The sequence below is a fragment of the Armigeres subalbatus genome, chromosome 3 (genome assembly GCF_024139115.2).
Source record: "Armigeres subalbatus isolate Guangzhou_Male chromosome 3, GZ_Asu_2, whole genome shotgun sequence".
NCBI classification, from domain to species: Eukaryota; Metazoa; Arthropoda; class Insecta; order Diptera; family Culicidae; genus Armigeres; species Armigeres subalbatus.
This window is the reverse complement of record NC_085141.1, coordinates 379,206,267-379,223,604: the sequence shown is the minus strand read 5'-3', so window position 1 is coordinate 379,223,604 and position 17,338 is coordinate 379,206,267.

The window sequence follows — 17,338 nt, the reverse complement described above, 5'->3', positions numbered from 1 at the left end:
AAAGCGGTCCTACGGCTTTACGGCAGTTTTCCAAGCATCGTTCAGTCTCACTGCGCAACCATTATGTTAGGCTCAATTATGAGTACAAGCGAGCCAGTAAGGAGTGTTACTCTCGATATCAGCTTAATATTCAACGCAACCTCAAATCGCATCCTAAACGCTTCTGGCAATACGTCAACGAGCAACGCAAGGAATCTGGATTACCTTCCTCCATGACGCTCAATGACAACACGGCATCTATGACCCAGGACATTTGTTCGCTCTTTTCCGAGAAGTTTTCGAGCGTGTTCTCAAACGAGGTACTAACAGCCGTGGAAATTGAGAACACTGCGATGACTGCTCCGACCGTCAACCAAACTCTTGGCGCCTTCGACATTCCAGCTTGCTGGAAAACTGCAAACATGTTTCCGGTTCACAAGAAGGGCAACAAACGCGATATCAATAACTACCGCGGGATCACTTCGTTAAACGCTGTTTCCAAATTATTCGAGCTGGTTATTTTGGAGCCACTTGAGGCCCATTGCAAACCGTTTCTCAGTAACGACCAACATGGCTTCACGTCTGGGCGATCGACAGCTACTAATTTGCTCTGCCTGACTTCCTTTATAACAAATAGTATGGTACAACGTGCGCAAACCGATGTGATTTACACGGACCTGGCTGCTGCTTTCGATAAAGTGAATCACGACATTGCGATTGCAAAATGAACAAGTTCGGCATTAACGGTAGCTTCCTACATTGGTTCCGTTCATACCTCACAGACCGCAAGACCGCGGTTACCATTGGAGATAACCAGGCTCCCAGCTTTATTTCAACATCAGGGATACCTCAAGGTAGCCACTTGGGTCCATTCCTTTTCTATTGTACTTCAATGACGTGCATCTAGCTTTGAAGGCACCACGATTGTCCTTCGCTGACGACCTCAAGATGTTTTGTCTAATTCGCTCAACAGAAGATTGTTGCTTTCTCCAACAGCAGCTTGAATTGTTCGCTGATTGGTACACCCGAAGAAATGTTCAGTAATTTCCTTTTCGCGGAAAAAAATCCGATTCACTTCAGCTACCGTTTGTTGAACGCAGATATCGTACGCGTGGACAATATTAAGGATCTGGGAGTTATCTTGGATTCCCAACTCACATTTAAACAGCATGTATCGTATGTTGTAGCTAAATCTTCTCGATCTCTCGGATGCATCTTCAGCGTTATACTGCTCTTTATCGCGCTCCATCTTAGAATACTGTTCTGAAGTCTGGAGCCCAAACTACAACAATGGCGTTGAGAGAATCGAGTCGGTACAACGCAGGTTTTTGCGCTACGCACTACGCAAATTACCATGGAGAAACCCTGTTCATCTGCCGAGTTACCACGATCTAATACTAATACAACTAATACATCTGGAGCCCCTGTACGTGCGTAGAAATACGGCGAGGGCTTTGTTCATCGCCGACGCTCTTCAAAGTTGCTTAGACTGTCCAACGATTCTTGGGCATGTGAACATTAACGTTGCCCCTCGGTCTTTGGAGAAATAACCTCATGCTCCGTTTACCTTTCCAACGCACCAACTACAGCATGCACGGTGCGATTACTGGATTGCAAAGGATCTTCAACAGAGTGGCTTCAGTGTTCGACTTTAGTGTTAGTCGTTCTAATCTTAGACGAAGGTTTTCCAATTTGTTTGCTCTTCGTACATAGTTCTACTTTTCGTTTATTTTGTAACTTGTTGAACCATTAAGAGCCTGTACGCTTTAGTATTAGTTTGAATAGCATTATATAAAATCATTTGGGCTGTAAGATGCCTGTTGATAAACACATTAAATAAATAAACCATCCCTGGCTACACGGTGTTGGCCTCGCAGTTCGCGAAGGAGTACCATTTGAGCGGTTGCGCATTCAAACCAACCTCCAGGTAATCACAGTCCGGCTTGAATTACCCCAGCCTATCACAGTTCTCTCGATATACCTACCGCCTAATTCCAAACAAATCTATGAACCACTGGATAATCTCTTTGAGCAACTACCAGAACCAATTCTTGCACTCGGGGATTTCAACGCTCACCACCCAGCATGGGGCTCCCAAAGTGCGGACTCTCTAGGACGATTCATTGCAGAAAAAACCTTAATTCGCAAGCTAATTATCCTCAATGACGGTTCGCCCACTCGTCTCAACCCAGCTACTGGATCAACGTCATGCATAGACCTATCAATATGTTCCGATCACTTTGCATCGCGGTTATCCTGGCTTGTTCTACCAGACACCTGTAATAGTGACCACTTCCCAATCCGGATTACCATTCCCGGGTGGACAAAATCAACTGTGGCGAGACGTAAATGGTTGTATGATAAAGCAGACTGGGCGCAATACGAAAAATTAACATCGGATTCCATACGACCGGGGACTATAATGGACCTTGACTCATTTGCTGATCGGATACTTTCGGCGGCGAAAACAAGCATACCTCGAACAAGCGGGAAAATGGGCCCCAAAGCGGTTCCATGGTGGTCTCCAGAAGTTAAGGCTGCTGTCAAACGACGAAGGAAAACCCTACGGGCACTAAGACGTCTCTCCAACAATGATCCGAATAAACTCGAAGCACTACAAGCTTTCCAAAAAGCACGTTCTCATGCTAAATCAGTTATTGGTGATGCCAAAAGACAATCATGGGAAGCTTTCGTGGACAGGATATCACCAAACAGTTCGACCACAGAATTATGGCAAGCGGTCAATACGTTGCGTGGCAAACGCCGTCATAACATCAAAGTTATCAGGGGCCCCTCTGTTTCAACCGAAGATCCTCAAGAGGTTGCCGAAGTACTCGCGCAACATTTTAACGAAAGATCAGCAACATCCAACTACTCGAATACATTCCAGAAAGCGAAAGAAAAAATGGAACGCAACTACTCTCACCCACCCGAAGACGCCGACAGAGAATACAATGTTGACTTCACCCTAGATGAACTACTCTGGGCCCTAGACAAAGGACGAGGATATTCAACCGGGCCAGACTGTATTGGCTATCCTTTGCTTCAAAGGCTCCCCTTTTCCGTTAAAACTGTAATGTTGGAACTCTTTAATCAAATATGGCTTAGTGGCACATTCCCACGGAGATGGCGTACCGGATTCATTATACCAATCCCAAAGCCAAATAGCACTGAGACTGGTCCCAACGCTTTCCGACCAATCACACTGCTAAACTGTATGTCAAAAGTTTTCGAAAGAATGATTAATAGACGTCTAATTGCGGAACTTGAAGGTAAAGGACGGCTTGATAAACGGCAACACGCGTTTCGCTCGGGTTACGGAACCGATACACACTTCGCTGAACTTGAAAGCTACATGCCTGTCAGAGACGAGCACTGTCTGATCGCATCCCTAGACTTATCCAAGGCCTATGACACGACATGGAGACACGGAATCCTTCAAACTCTGAAAAAATGGCGTTTAGCAGGACGCCTGTACAACATGGTTAACAGCTTCCTAACGGATCGCACATTCCAGGTAGAAGTAGGAGGCCACCTTTCCAAACCATATACATTAGAGAACGGTGTTCCTCAAGGCTCAGTGTTGTCCGTTACACTTTTTCTCGTCGCAATGCAACCAGTCTTTAATGTGGTCCCTAATGGCGTACAAATACTTCTTTATGCGGACGACATCATATTGATCGTTGTTGGACGAAAGAATCAGCCCTTAAACCGTAAGGTGCAAATTGCTGTCAACAACAGCGAAAAGCATTGGCTTTTCCATTTCCTCCAATAAATCTAGTATCTTCTACGGGAGCCCAAACGCCCGCCGGCCACCCAAGAAAAATATTACTTGTGACCGAATAGCAATCCCAAGGAAAAAACAGCTGGACATTTTGGGTGTCACTATAGACCGAACCTTCAGCTTCAAAGCACATTGTATAAAAACAGCGAAAAACTGCGCTTCGCGAATAAAGATTCTTTCATCGGCCTGACTCGAGGGGCACGACGAACACTGCTAAAGGTAGGATCAGCTATCATCACTTCGCGTCTCATCTGCGGAGTAGGCTTGGTCAGCAAAGGGGGCAACTCAATCATCAAACATCTTTCCCCGACGTACAATAAAATAATTAGGTTGGCTTCTGGCGCTTTCTGCACCAGCCCCATTCTTGCAATCATGGCAGAATCTGGCGTTCTCCCATTCGAATGGCTGGCTCTTCAATCACTAGCGCTTCTATCTATTCGTCTCCTGGAAAAAAACAATGGAATAAGTAATGAAGCCATCACTCAAAGAATAGCCGAATTATTTGCAGAAAAAACAAATTCAACTATACCTGGCATTCTCCAACGCCGCAGAACAGAGCGGAAATGGAACTCCCCTAAGCCAATAATTGTGTGGGAAGTCAAACAGCATATCAGGGCAGGTGATCCTCCCGATAAAGTCCGTCCTGTAGTGCAAGCATTGCTTGAAAATCGTCTTCGAGGATTCACTACACTTTATACAGATGGGTCCAAGGTGGAACAAACAGTCGGGGCAGGGGTCTGCGGTACAAGCATCGATATCTCCGAAGCTCTCCCAAGACAGTGTAGTGTGTTCTCAGCTGAAGCATACGCCATCCACCTAGCAGTTAAATCAACCCGAGCTAACCGACTAGCCATTCTCTCTGACTCCGCTAGCTGTCTTTCAGCTTTAGAAATGGGCAAATCAAATCATCCATGGAGATGCAATAAAAGAAGTTAAATGGACCATACGACAACGCTGGGACGAGATTTGGCATTCCTTACGAGACCTCAAACTCCGTGAAATAAAACACTCTACATATTCATGGATTGACAATAAAATACCATCAGACCAAAGAGTCCTGACAAGGCTCAGAATCGGACATACAAGACTCACTCACCAATACTTAATAAAAGGATCAGACCCCTCCGTATGTGAATGCTGCGGAACTGTCGTCAATGTTCAACATATCCTCCTGGACTGCAGAAAATATCAAGACCAACGTGAAAAATCTAACGTCGATTCATCCAGCCTTTCAACAATACTTCGTAACAATCCTGAGGACGAATCTAAACTTATAGCGTACCTTAAAGAAACAAATCTCTATACTCAATTGTAATTTTTTCGTTATTATAAGACACGAATGCATCTACAATGTGCAAAATGTCGATAATAAAAATAATAATAATAATAAAAACGTACTCATAATGGAATTTTTAGTTACCTGGGTTTAACCGCCCCTTCCTCGGGTATCACCCAGTAGAGGCCACCCGGAGCGTACAAGTCGCCCCAAGCATCGATCTGAGGCCACCCGGAGCAATCGTGTAGGACCCGGCTATCGAAAATTCCACGGCCGCACGTTTCTTACCTGGTGAACCGCCCATCGACGAACGCTCGAATCCAGCCTTCAAGATCTTCCGTTCAGCACCCCTCGATCGTAAGTTGCCCATCACAATTCGAAGCAACCGTCGCGTCGCAGGGTGCGGCCGCAGACGCCCTTCGTCGACAATACGCCAAGCTTTCTCACCTTGTCGACCGACCATCATCGGCGGCTCTTTCGCTACAAGCTGGAGGAGCATTCACCCACTGTCAAACCCACGCTGCCCATTAGCGGCCATTCGGAGCATTTCGTTGTTCGTTATGATAGTGGAAGCCGCAAATCATCGCCCCCGTGATTTTAGGCACCCCTCTCATCCGGAAGCTTTTCTTTGAAGGTCACCTGTTCCACGACGCTAATTTCGCTGAAACCCTTCGATTGATCAATCAGCCGCCGGTAGACCAGCAACCCCCAACGCCACCAGACTACCAACGCCATCGCTAGATTTGCTGCCCCATCGGTTTAAACGAATGCGAGTAAAATTTGCTTCAAAAATAACTCTCAAATCTGCTTCAACAAGGTCCGAAAACCTACCCACCTCCTCTAAAACGATCCTGGGACTCGAGGACCAAAAGAGGCCTTTCGAGCCCACTCCGTTGGCTTCCGTCGTTCAGACCAGCAGCCTGAGGCTTTTACCGATTCCCCTTCTGGGTTTCGAAGGACATTCCTCGAGGGCGAAGAGAAGCCGTACCAGAAAACGGTATCAATTAAAACTATCAAGAACTCCTTATGGTATTCCCGCAAAAATTCCATCATGAATTCTTCCTGAATCTCGGAAATTTTCTGAAAAATATTTTGTGATATTTCCCTAGACTTTTTCGGAAGAATTCTTGCAGTATTTCCGCAGAAATTCCTAGAGGAAGTCTGGGAGAAGCCTTCGGGTAATTTATACAGGAGTTAATGGAAGAAAAAGCAGCAGAAAGGAGGATTTTCCCGGAAGGTTTTTTGGGTTAATTCTTGGATAAATTTTGAGATGATTCTAAAGGGATTTCGGCCTCCCCGGGGGATCGTTGACGGAATTTTCGGGAAAAAATTAAGGTATTCTTGAGGAATTTTTTGGAGGAATAATCAGATAAATTTCTAGAAGACTGAAATTCCTGAAAAAAATCCAAACAATTCCTAAACAATACCTGGAGTGATTTGGAATACCAGGAGCAATTTCAAAGAAGATATTTTTGAGCAATGCGTAAAAGATTACCTCGAGGAATTCGCAATTGAATTTCCAGCGCAATTTCTGAAATAGTTCCTGGAGGAATCTCCGGAATTTAATGACAATTCCGAAAAAAAAAACTCAGAGGGAATTTCTGGAGTGTGTTTGAGGTAATTTCTGTAGAGTTCTCAAAGAAATCATTGTGGTGGAATTCTAAGGGAATATTCTCAAGAAATACTGGTGAAATTTTTGGAGGAATATTCGTGAAACATAGTAGAGAAATCCCCAGATGAAATTCTGAAGAAATTCACGGAGAAATTTCTGGATTGAATCTTTGTGGAGTTTCTGGACTTCAGAGAAATTCCCGAATGAACTTCCTGAAAATTCTTGGATCAACTTTCAGTGTAATCGGGGAGGAAATTCAAGAAAAACTCCTGAAGGAACTTTTGGCGGATCATCTAGAGGAATTCTTGGAGAAACTTCCGGAGGAACTTACAGAAGAATTATAAGAGCATTTTCTGGAGGAACTTACTTGAAGAGAATGCCAGAGGAATCTCTGGAGGAATTTCCAGAGGAATTTCTGGTGGAACTTCCGGAGATATTCCTAGAGGAACTTCTGCAAAAGCGGAGGACTTTTCGGAAGAATTCCTGGGAGAACATTCAGAAGAATTTTTGAAAAATCTTTCATAGAAATTTCAGAAGAATTCTAGGACAAATTTTTGGAAAAACCTTCGAAGAAGAACTTTTGAAGAAAACTTTCGAAGAAACTTGTGGAGGAATTCCTGGTGCAATATTCGGAAGAACTATCATTCTAATGAAACACACATTTTTGCAATACTTGGGAAATAAACAAGCAAATGGGACCAAATTTGGCATGGTGAGGTTCTCGGAGACAAGATTTTTTTCTGTGATGGTTTGAGACTCCTCCACGTTCGTTCTATACACATTAAAAATTTCTGCATAACGTGAGAACTAATTCAGCGAATGGAGCCCAATTTGGCATGTGGTAAAAAAGAAGATTTGACGTTTGCTGTTACAAAATAAATGTTTGTGCTTACTTATTAATTTTGGGCTAGACAAAGTTAGACGGATCAGCTAGTATTTAATAAAAATTGTGTCCTACTGATATCCGAAAAATCAAGGGGGTGGGATAATAAATATAAAACTTTAAAGGAAAAAAAAACAAAGTTCTTCGGATTGATTAAAAAATTTAAAAATTTTCCTCCTTAAATTATCATTTTTATGCAAAAGATATCCGAGGGGATTTGGAGCAATTTGTTTAATGTTTGTATCAGCCTTACCGTTTTAACACTTAATCCCTTACTGTAAAACCAGTGGTCAACCATGTTCATGATTTTTACCATATCTTGAGCTCGATCTCAATAACATAAGGGAACGATATTTTTGGGCAGTACAAGCAAAAAATGAAACAAAAACAAAACTTTAATAAAGACAAAAAATCTTAGTCAGTACGCCCTATTTCCGTGTCAGCCTTACTACACACACAGTCACATTACTAGAAATTTAATAACATGAACCATGTACTACACATCAAGTAGTAAGTACATATTCACTCTGCCACACATAATCTGATCTTCTAACAATATCGTTTCACTAAACAACTCTGTTCTAATTTAAGTTTTGCGCTCGTTATTATTGCTATCGATTCGCTGCTAGCGATTTTCAACAACCCATCAACGTCTTCATCAGCCAACCATCTCACCAAACTAAACAACGGCCCCATTCGAAGCGAAGAGGATGGAAAAGTTCTTCTTGTGTTTATTGTGGATTTATCGCTTCGCTTACGGTGCGAATATAAATCACTTCTCCTCCATGCTGAAGCTTTGCGCCGCGCCGTACTCCTCCTCGCACAGAGCTCTGCTGATATGATGGAGGCGACGATGTGAAGGAACCGAGTTCTTGAGCATCCTGACCGTAGCCCTGCCGAAGATCTTATTTTATAGCATAGCTTCTAAATCAAACTGATACATTAAACATGAGACCTTTCGGCTTCCGGATGGCAAGGCGAAATGTCTTATTTGGTGCTGGGAGTTGTGTAAGAGTCGGGGAGCGATTATGTCTCCGATGAAATTTGGTAGTTATCAAACAGCCCCACCGACAGCTCGCCGACAAACTGATTCCCATCGAATAATTATTGCTTGCTCGCGGTTTTCTTCTAAACAGAAACTAAAGCCTAGTAGAGAAGCTTCATCAAAGGCTTACAAGGCCCTACAAATTTAAGAACTTTTTCCTCGTTGAAGGTTATATTTTTGAGGATGAGGAAGAGACAATTTTCCAGCTGTGAACTGTTGTACGTACATATGTGTTACTATAAATCAAATCATAGCGAAAGATGAAACACGATTTCCTTTTTAATTCACGCATTTCAGTCAAAACGGGAAATACACCTCCGTCACTCTTTGGTTCAGGAAATTGGTTAGGTGTGCGCGATTGAACTCAGAATTGCAACAAAGGCAAGATCAATTCCACAGAACATTATACGATGATTAAATGACTTTTTATAAAGTTTCGAATGATTTATTAGGAGTTGGGCTGTGCACTTTGGAATTCATTGATTGCCATGAAAAACGTGTGCATGTTATTTTTGAAATTTGGAGACAGTACTCGTCGATAGAAAATCCTTCCGCACGCGATGGCATATGAGCAAATCAAACCACCTTCCTTTTGCCAGTGGAGATATATCAGCTTCCACACTGATATTCTTCCCTCCCCCTTCATACGGGAGTTTGACAGCAGGAAGGTCGTGCGATATGTGCCATCACAAATATTGACCTCCGCTCGCTTTCAAATGGACTTCTATAAAAAACATTCTTCATGCCTGCCGTATCCTAACGGAACTATCAATTCTATACTTTCGCCTCTAATTCTTTCATGAACATGTACGTCTAAGTTTGGAAGATGATATTAGCAGTTACATATCATTGTACATCGTTTAACTTCGCGTAGAAGTAACACACACAAAATCATTAACTTGATAATATTACTCTGAGTATGTTTAAGACAAAAAGTAAATCCCTGTCATCATATAACATTCTTGTCTATTCTTTTCTGTGTTTTATAAATCTAAATGGATGATCGAAATGTACCGCGTTTCAATAATAATATGTTTTGTTTTCTCGAGACAAATTTCAGCATAGACCGATTTGTGTTTTATTTTTCATTATACTTTTGGCTTAGACTACGCCACCGTTATCCGGGAAGGAAAAGTCAGGAAATTAAAAAGTTGGTGATCTGTGTCTAATTCTGCAGTTTTTTTTCTAGAAGACAATCGGAAAACTGATTAAAGTGATTGCGCGTCCTATCGTGTTTTGTTTTTTTTATATATATCTTTATTAGCGCGACTTTCAGCCCAAGGCTGGCTCGTCTCGTAAACGTGTTTGGTTGACCACGCAAAACGATCGCGCGATCATCGAAATATTTAGTTCTGCTTTGTGCGGTCAGTAGGCCAATAAATTAATGCGCGTTCGATTGTATTTTTGTTTAACGTTGATCAAACTACACGCTAGACCCCGCATTCCGTTTACCATATATATACTGTCGTATGCCGCCTTGACATCAACGAACATATGGTGCGTTGGGACCTGGTATTCACGGCATTTTTGAAGGATTTGCCGCACAGTAAAGATCTGGTCCGTTGTCGAGCGGCCGTCAACGAAGCCGGCTTGATAACTTCCCACGAACTCGTTCACTAATGGTGACAGACGACGGAAGATGATCTGGGATATCACTTTGTAGGCGGCATTAAGGATGGTGATCGCTCGAAAGTTCTCACACTCCAGCTTGTCGCCTTTCTTGTAGAAACTTCTGTTCGTTTTCCAAGATTTTGACTATCAGTTTGTGCAGGCAAGTGGCGAGCTTTTCCGGGGCCATCTTGATGAGCTCAGATCCGATACCATCCTTACCAGCTGCTTTATTGGTCTTTAGCTGTTGAATGGCATCCTTAACTTCCCTCAAGGTGGGTGCTGGTTGGCTTCCATCGTCCGCTGAACTGACGTAGTCATCTCCTCCGCTGCCTTGACTTTCACTGCCTGTACTCTCAGCGCCATTCAACTGTTCCTCGTAGTGCTGCTTCCACCTTTCGATCACTACACGTTCGTCCGTCAAGATGCTCCCATCCTGGCACATTTCGGCTCGCGGCACGAAGCCTTTGCGGGATGCGTTGAGCTTCTGATAAAACTTGCGTGTTTCTTGAGAACGGCACAGCTGTTGCATCTCCTCGCACTCCGCTTCTTCCAGGCGGCGTTTCTTCTCCTGAAAAAGGCGGGTCTGCTGTCTCCGCTTCCGTCTATATAACGTTCCACGTTCTGCCGGGTACCTTGCTGCAGCGCGACCGCCCACGCTGCGTCCTTCTCCTCCAGAATATGTCTGCACTCTTCGTCGAACCAATCGCTCCGTCGACTTCGACCCATATACCCGACGTTGTTCTCCGCTGCGTCGTTAATGGCTGCTTTGACTGTATTCCAACAGTCCTCAAGAGGGGCCCCATCGAGCTCACCCTCTTCCGGCAACGCTGCTTCGAGATGCTGCGCGTATGCAGTGGCGACATCACGTTGCTTCAGTCGCTCTAGGTCGTACAGCGGCGGTCGTCGGTACCGAACATTGTTGATGACGGATAGTTTTGGGCGCAGTTTAACCATCACCAGATAGTGGTCAGAGTCGATGTTAGCGCCACGATATGTTCTGACGTCGATAATGTCGGAGAAGTGCCGTCCATCAATCAGAACGTAGTCGATTTGTGATTTTTTTTTTTTTTTCCAATTTCGTTTATTTGGTAGGCTCAGGCGTGTATAACACTTTACGGAGCCATTGTTCTTTGTGATATATACAATCAATATCATTTTATTATACGGTTAGTAAGAGGGGGGTAGAAGCCAGCGTACTCGTGGTGACTCGAGGTTAGTTTACAATGTTTAAGGATGGACGGGGCTTAGGATTTGGGATCAGGAAATTTCAGCTTCTCATCCGGGCATTTGGCGTCAGTGACGATGTGGCGTGTCGTCGTGCTCGAGGAATGGTTCGACTGGGAGCATCTTCCGGATGGCAAGAGCTATGGAGCTCTACGGAACATAGAGACAGTACAAAAAAAAAACTTTAAAGAAAAAAAAAAACAAAATGTTAGATTTTGATGTCAGAAGCACAAAGAAAACTATAAATGGCCTGCATATAGACAACATCACGATCTCCCAAAACACCGCGAACTTCCCTGAAGGGTTGTTTACCTCGGGCCACAAGGGTATCCAATAATTGCTCTCTGGAGGCGTCATTTTCCGAGCAGGACCAAACTACGTGATCGATGTCATCATAACCAGCTCCGCACCTACATAAGTTGCTATCGACAAGGTTTATTCTGTACAGATGTGCGTTTAGTGAATAGTGATTAGACATAAGTCTCGACATCATGCGAATGAAGCCTCGACTTAAGTCCTCACCTCTGAACCACGCTCGCCCAGAAACTTTTGGAACTATGGAAAATAGCCACCGTCCAAGTTCGTTGTGTGTCCAATTTCTTTGCCAACTTTGAAGAGTACTCTGACGGACTAATGGGAAAAACTCGTTGCTCGAGTATTGTCTATCATAAACTTCACCTTCCTGTGCGCCCACCTTTGCCAGCGAGTCTGCCTTCTCATTGCCGTAGATTGAGCAGTGAGATGGGACCCAAACAAAGGTAATCTTGAATGATCTTTCGACCAAAACACGCATCTGCTCTCTTATGTTTGTAAGAAAGTAAGATGCGTGCTTAACAGGTTTCATCGACCGGAGTGCCTCGATAGAACTAAGACTATCCGAGAAGATGAAATAATGGTCTACGGGCTGATTGGAAATTATCCCCAAAGCGAAGTTAATTGCTGCCAGCTCAGCAACATAAACCGAACACGGTTCCTGAAGTTTTCGGAAGGTGGTTGAAGTTACATTGAAAACACCGAAGCCAGTGGATCCGTTAATGCGAGAACCATCAGTGAAGTATCTGTTGTTGCAATTGACATGTTCATATTTTTCTGAAAAAAGGGAGGGAATAGATATTTGTCGAAGATGATCTGGTATTCCTTGAATAGCATGTTTCATGGACAGATCGTATACAATTGAGGAACTGTCTTTGGTGAAGTGAACTCGAGGGGGATTATAACACGGAAGACAAAGATCTGAAGAAATGTAGTTGAGATAGACTCTAAGGAATCTTGAACGACAAGCCAGTTCAAGCATTTTATCGAAGTTATCTAGAACAAGTGTGTTAGTTGTTCCACATTTGATGAGTATTCTAAGTGAGAGCTCCCAGTAACGGTGCTTCAAAGGAGTGACTCCAGCAAGCACCTCCAGGCTCATGTTATGCGTTGAATGCATGCAGCCAAGGGCAATACGCAAAAACGATACTGAATTCGTTCCAATTTGATCAGGTGGCAATCAGCTGCTGAGAGGAAGCAGAAGGAGCCATACTCAAAAACAGAGAGAATAGTCGTTCTATAGAGTTTGATGAGGTCTTCCGGTGAGCACCCACCATGTTCCGGAGATAGAACGTAGAAAATTGATCCTTTTCCGGCATTTTTCTATCAAATACTCAAAATGGAGTTTCCAAGTACATTTAGAATCAAACACGACCCCAAGGTATTTAGAAGATAAAGATTGGTTGATGTCATCATTCAACAGTTTTAGTTTCAGTTGAGCTGGGTACCGCTTCCTAGTAAACACAACCAACTGAGTTTTTTGCGGTGAAAACTCGATCCCTAGATGTCTGGCCCAAACAGTCAGATTATCTAGGGTACTTTGCAATGGTCCTTGCAAGACAGCTGCACATGGACCTCTTAGAGAGACCACGGCATCATCTGCAAGTTGTCTGAGCGTGCATTGTCCTTCCAAACAATTGTCAATATCTTTAACATAGAAATTATAAAGCAAGGGACTTAAACATGATCCTTGGGGAAGGCCCATGTAGCTATTTCTGGAAGTTGTCAGAGTGCCGAGTGTAAAGTTCATTTGTTTTTCTGACAACAAATTATACAAGAAATTGTTCAAAATAACGGGTAATCCACTACTGTGCAAATTGTCTGACAGTACTTCTATGGAAACTGAATCAAAAGCGCCCTTAATATCCAAGAATACTGAAGCCAATTGCTCCTTGTGCGCAAAGGCCAGTTGTATATCTGAAGAAAGCAACGCTAGACAATCGTTTGTTCCTTTCTTTTTTCGAAATCCAAACTGAGTATTTGAAAGCAATGCATTTTCTTCGACCCAATGGTCGACTCTTGAAAGGATCATTTTCTCCAATAATTTTCTCATGCATGATAGCATGGCAATCGGTCGGTATGAATTGTGATTAGACGCTGGTTTCCCAGGCTTTTGAATAGCTATTACTTTGACCTGTCGCCATTCAGGTGGCACAATGTTGTACTCCATGAAACAGTTGTACAGGTCAAGTAATCGTCTTTTGCGATATCTGGGAGGTTTTTAAGAAGATTGAATTTGATGTTATCGCATCCCGGAGCAGAGTTATTCGATGAAAGAAGAGACATAGAAAGTTCCAGCATTGTGAATGGTCCACCCAAAGAACCGGGATCAGTGACTGATTCTCGAAATAGCGGTTCTGCTGGTACGGAATCTGGGCAGACCTTTTTTGCGAAGTTGAATATCCATCGATTGGAGTATTCTTCACTCTCATTGGTGGAAATGCGGTTCCGCATGTTGCGAGCCGTTTTCCAAAGTGTTGTCATTGAGGTTTCTCGTGATAGTCCCTCGACAAAACGTCGCCAGTAGCTACGTTTTTTTGCCTTGAGAAGATTTTTGAGTTTTCTTTCGAGCCTCAAATACTCTTCAAAAAGCTCGGACCTTCCGTGTTTACGGAAAGCCTTGAAGGCATCAGATTTCTCAGAATACAACTTAGTACATTCATCATCCCATCCAGGGGTGGCTGGTCTTCTTATGACAGATGTACTTGGAACGCGTCGTTTCTGAGCTTCTAGTGCGCTTTTTTGAATCAACTCAGTAAGGAATCGATATTCATCCAAAGGTGGAAGAGTATCAGTTGATTCAATACCAATTTTTACCGCCGATGCAAATTTTTGCCAGTCAATGTTCTTCGTGAGGTCGAAAGGAACATTAACTGGCTCAGATTGTTGATAGCTACTTTTAATTGTGGTAACTATCGGCATATGATCACTACCATGGGGATCTTGAATTACCTTCCACGTGCAATCTAATGATAGTGAATTTGAACATAAAGACAGATCAATACGGCTTTGTTGACCATTCGGTCCTATTCGAGTTACTTCACCAGTGTTCAAAATATTCAAATTGAAATCGTCACACAAATCATAGAAAATAGGCGCTCTATAATCGTCATACGTTTCGCCACATCCAATACCATGTGCGTTCATATCACCCAATATCAATACTGGAGATGATAGGAGGAGACTGCGCTCCAAAAATGTCGACGATTAATAGAGGCATTTGGAGGAATGTACACTGAAGCTATGCAAAGATCTTTATTCTTCACATTTACTTGGCATGCGACGATTTCTAAGCCGGGAACAGTCGGAATGGGAATTTTGTAGAAGGAGTAGCATTTTTGATCCCCAAAAGAACGCCACCATAATGATCATCCCGATCTTGGCGAATAATATTAAAATCGTGGAAGTTGATTTCATCTTCAGAAGAAAGCCATGTTTCACAGAGTGCAAATATATCGCAATCGGAATTGCGAATCAAAACTTGAACACGTCTAATTTATTTTTCAGACTATGACAGTTCCACTGCAGTACAGTGATTGTATCTTCGGTATTGGCCGTATTATCCATCGAAAGATACAATTCCTGCAAGAAGGGGCCATGAAACAGTCAATTGCTTCAGATAACTTTCCACTGTTGGTATAAAAAGGTCAATGATAGGCCTCAATGAATTCGGAATATTGAATAAATTCAAAAAACGGTCCACAAGGTCCTTAAAGGAGATCAATCCTCGCTTGGACGGAATACTTTTACTAGAAGTGCGAATTACTTTTTTTCTTTCGTTGATTCTCCTAGCCGGATGTTTCTTCGAAACATCGGATTTTGGCAATGGCGGGAATGCCTTACTGCAACTAGGATCAAAAGAAGCAGTAGGGACAGGTTGCTACGGGATTTTAAATAAACCCCCATTACCTTCAGATTTTGCCAAGCTTTTATGGATGATTTTTGTTCTCTTGCGGCGCGATCCCGGGGAAGACGGTTGCTTCCTCTTTTCGGGCACGTGTACCTCCGCAAGATCATCCATATCGGCTGCGTCAGAGTCCAATTCATCAATGGAGATGGAATCATAATAATCACTTACACGAACGGTGGCTGAAATAGCAGTCGATGCAGTGGCTGTGGCGGATGTGTCTTGCGACTTAACCATTTCCGCATACGACTGCTTGGAGCGCTGTACCAACGAGCGCTTCACTTCACCATGGGGAGGATTCAAACCACAATAAGCACATTTTGTTGCCTGTTGCTGGCAGGACTCCTCCCGATGCCTTTCAGAACATTTGCCACAACGTGGTTTGTTGTCACAAAACTCGGCAGTGTGACCAAGTTGTTTGCAATTGGTACAATTAAATACCCTTGGCACAAAAAGACGCACCGGAAATAGCATGTTTTCAATATCAACATATTTTGGGAGCATCGAACCGGCGAACGTCACCCGAAGCGAACCTGACTTGGAATATACCTTCTTTCCATCTACCGTGGCTGCTGAATGCAATTCCTTGCAGTCCAGAATATCCACGGTAGACTCCATTGCATTCCTTAGGCGGCCTTTTCCCGCAAGTACATCCTTGCAAGTCAGGCTCGCTGCGTTGATCACACCTTCAATTTCGACCTCCCGCGAGGGGACATAAACCATATATTCAACATTGTACGCCCTGTCGCCAGCAATTTCATTCGCCACCTGGTATGTAGGTGCGGTGATGCGTAGTTTGTTCCTGTTGATCTGGCTAAAATCAAGCTTCGGAAAACGACGCGTCAAATCTCGTTTAATGCCGAGAAAATCTAGGCTTTTTACTTTCTGCCGAAAGTAAACAACCCAAGGCCCAGGCGAAGCCGCATGGTACAATCGAGTGCGCCCTCCATCTTTAGCAGGCACATTGCCTTCTCTAGTCTCCTCCTCCATTCTCACCCCGCAAGGTGGAAGGATAATTTTGCTTATACTAACTTAGAACTAATAGCAAATTAGAAAAAAAAAACTTAAAAAAAAACTAATTCGATTATTCTAAGCAGTCCCACTCTGTATCAAACAGAAGGGAGAACAATAAAAAGTTTTGCCACTTATCTGCCCCTGCTGCTGTAGGTAGCAGCAGTAACAATAGCCTGCTTCACTGGCGTCGCCAGAAGCAGCTACTTCACTCGCCGACAGCGATCGCCTTGGATCCGTAGGTAGGAGCGCACCACACAATAGCCTTTTCACTACCGAACACAATCCGCGATGAGACACAGCACACACGTCTGGCTCGTTCGAACTATCGGCACGGAATGAGATTTGTGATTCTGTCTGTAGTGGTGATCTCCAGGTGTACCGATACGGGAGGCTGTGTTGGAAGTAGTTGCTGCGAATGGCCATATTCTTGTAGGCGGCGAAATCAATTAGTCGTAGGCCGTTTTCGTTCGTCAGCCGGTGAGCGCTGAACTTCCTAATAGTCGGTCTAAACTCCTCCTCTTGGCCAACCTGAGCGTTCAAATCTCCTATGATGATTTTGACGTCGTGGCTTGGGCAGCTGTCGTACTCACGTTCCAGCAGCGCGTAGAATGCGTCCTTATCATCATCAGTGCATCCGAAGTGTGGGCTATGGACGTTGATTATGCTGAAGTTGAAGAACCGACCTTTTATC